This window comes from Seriola dumerili, unplaced genomic scaffold, assembly GCF_002260705.1.
Source record: "Seriola dumerili isolate Sdu_G_001 unplaced genomic scaffold, Sdu_1.0 BDQW01000609.1, whole genome shotgun sequence".
Taxonomy (NCBI): Eukaryota; Metazoa; Chordata; class Actinopteri; order Carangiformes; family Carangidae; genus Seriola; species Seriola dumerili.
In genome coordinates, this window is record NW_019174864.1 from 1,221,509 (window position 1) to 1,224,483 (window position 2,975).

A 2,975-nucleotide genomic window follows, 5' to 3' on the forward strand; every position below is an offset into this window, starting at 1 on the left:
CTACTTTTGTCTTTTGAAAAAAGCCTCTTGTGATTGAATTCAGTTCAATTCAATTCAATCCAATCTTTATTAAGGACAGCTCATGAGGGTTCCACAGAAAGAAAATAACAATAAACAAAACAAAAAGAGCCTTTCAAAAAGACATTCCACAATACTCAGACAATTGCATACAGGCTGCAACGCCAGTGGACCTGACATTAGATGGTAACCTGACGGAGCTCAGTTCAGGGTTGGTTAAGACTGAAATAATACCATTTTCAGAATCAGATACCCTACACATGCATTTATACATCAGATTTCTTATTACAGCGGGGAAGGTAGGTACAACTGCATTCACAAACATTTGGCTGGTACTGCATCTTCTTGGAACTCTAAGCAGCAGCCTCATACTGTCATTATAAGCCACTGTGACTCTCTGCATACTAGCTTTTCTGACAACACCATAAGTGGGCAATATATAGTGTGGAACTGAAAGCTTTTAAAAAGATGGATCTTAACAGTCACTGAACACATGGTAAATTTACGAGCTAACATATTTGCTTGTGCGTACATCTTTCGACACTACCTGTAGATGTCCTTGTCATCTGATAGGTCATTGGTTATGTAATGTCCTAAATATTTGCTCAAATGCACTCCTTAAGAGGAATATGCAAAAGGAAGAAGTCAGGAAATACTAATCTTCTGTCTTCCCAGCTCCTAACAATCATAATATTATTCGTTCATATAATATTTTATGTCAAAATCTAGACCATACTGTGAACATACCCTCAATAACTGTTGAAGACAAACACTAGATGGAATGAAAATCACCAAATCATCTGCATACATAAAGTGGTTAATGATAGAATTACCAACTATGCATCCTGTGCTACATCCAGTTAACTGCACTGACAAATCATTCATATAAATAAAAAAGAGATAAGAGAAGAGGAGACAGAATACCGCCTTATCGAACTTCATTATTCACATGGAACGGATCAGATACAGAATTTTCCCATCTAACTCGCATTGTTTCATGTGCGTACCAGAATGCCAGGATTCCCGCAAGAAGGAACCCCTCTTTCATATAATTTGTTAAATAATTTACGCGATTTATACGATCATATGCTTTCGTAGCATGAATCAAACACATAAACATTGTGGTATTTTTCATTTTGTATTTATCTAAAATCTCCTTTAAAGCAAAAGCACACATATCAGTTCCATGTTTACATTTAAACTCAAACTGGTTATTGGTAGTCAGGATGTACTACTCCCGTCTGTTTAGTTTGATTCTCTCCAGCTAATTAAATAGAATGCTGGCTATGGCTCTAGTCCTGTAGTTCTCTGAACTGTTTATCTTTGTCTTTTTTTATCTTTAACCACAGGCACAAGTATAACTTAAAGTCATTATTTTTATACCATATGAGTGTTTAGTATTGTTGGTAACATTAAAACCTACCCGACCATGATGTTCCTTTATTGGGAGACTGAGACTGATGCAACACTTGCTGCATTTCTACTCAGAGACAATATGGACTAGACCAACCAAACTTTTATACATTAAACTCACACCTGTCTGCTAATGACCCATACCATTTAAAGATGATTACATGACTTATTATTCACAATATTTATTTGAATGGAAGAATTCAAATGTTGCAACAGAACCCAACCCTTGGGACAGTTGCAACATATATATATTTATATATATGTGTATATGTAAATATATATATACAGTGTGTATATATATATATAGTCAATTAACTTTTGCTTTATTATGACATTATAGTATTATTTATTTAATGATATTTATTGAATTTTGTGTAGAACATATGAACCTACCTTCAGTCAAAATATGCACAATTTATTTATTTTACTGCTTATGATGAACAGAACAGGTAAATATATTATAAAACCATCAGAGGCTAACAAAATAATTCCCAAAATAACTTTCTCTTATGCATCAAAATGAGCAATTAATGTTGTTCTGTTGTTCTATGGGACAAAATTAGCTGCATATTTTGACTATTTTGAACTAAAATGATGAAACACATTGTTGTGTGGTCTGTTGTGATTTGGCTGCTTATCTTGACGACCGTTATAATAACTTGTTGCAACCGTCTCCACCCTGTCAGCCATGACAGAACAACGTGCTAGAAACACTGACGCATGCTAACCCTGTCACTCAGAAGTCAACACAACAAGTTTAGGACAGTTTGACAAAAATACAGCTCATGAAAAAAATTGCATTCTTTCTCCAAAACAAGTTTTTTTTAGATAAATGCAGCAGCAGATGCTGAATGTGTCTTCTGTGTTCCTGGTGAGGGGAGGGTCTAACAGTATGAGCGTGCAGTTTGAGTGTCATCACTGTAGCATTTCTGACTGGAGGAATAAGACTTGTTGCAACAGTGCCCAGTCTCCCAATGTAAAAGTTCCAAACTCCACCTTTAACATACACACACACACACACAAACAAACACGCACAGTGATCTGAAGTCTGCTTTAACTTGATCTCATTTATCAAAATAACCAGATTTACACACTTTACAAATATGCACATGTGAATGAGTTCTCTTTAACTTCAGTGGACTGACGTTGTACATTTTGATTAGAACTAGTTTGATCATTTGCAGCAGGGAACAGACAGTTCAGTAAAAATCAATCTCAGCAGTGTACACAACCACAGTTCTATTTTATACAGACTGCAGCAGCAACAGCAACAATATCTCCAACTTACACACTAGTGAGATAAAAATCATTTGACTATTACCTCACACTCTTACTTGTATGGAGTAATATGAATGTACAATAGAACTATTACACTGGCTCTCATGAAAATCTGACATTGAACAACAGTTTATTATAAATAATAATAACTATTATAATAATAATCTTTATTTTCATAAATATATATTTAGGTATTGAAATAAATAAATAAACATGAAATAAATTCAAATTGATAAAAATGTAGAGAAAAAAAATACTGCATCACT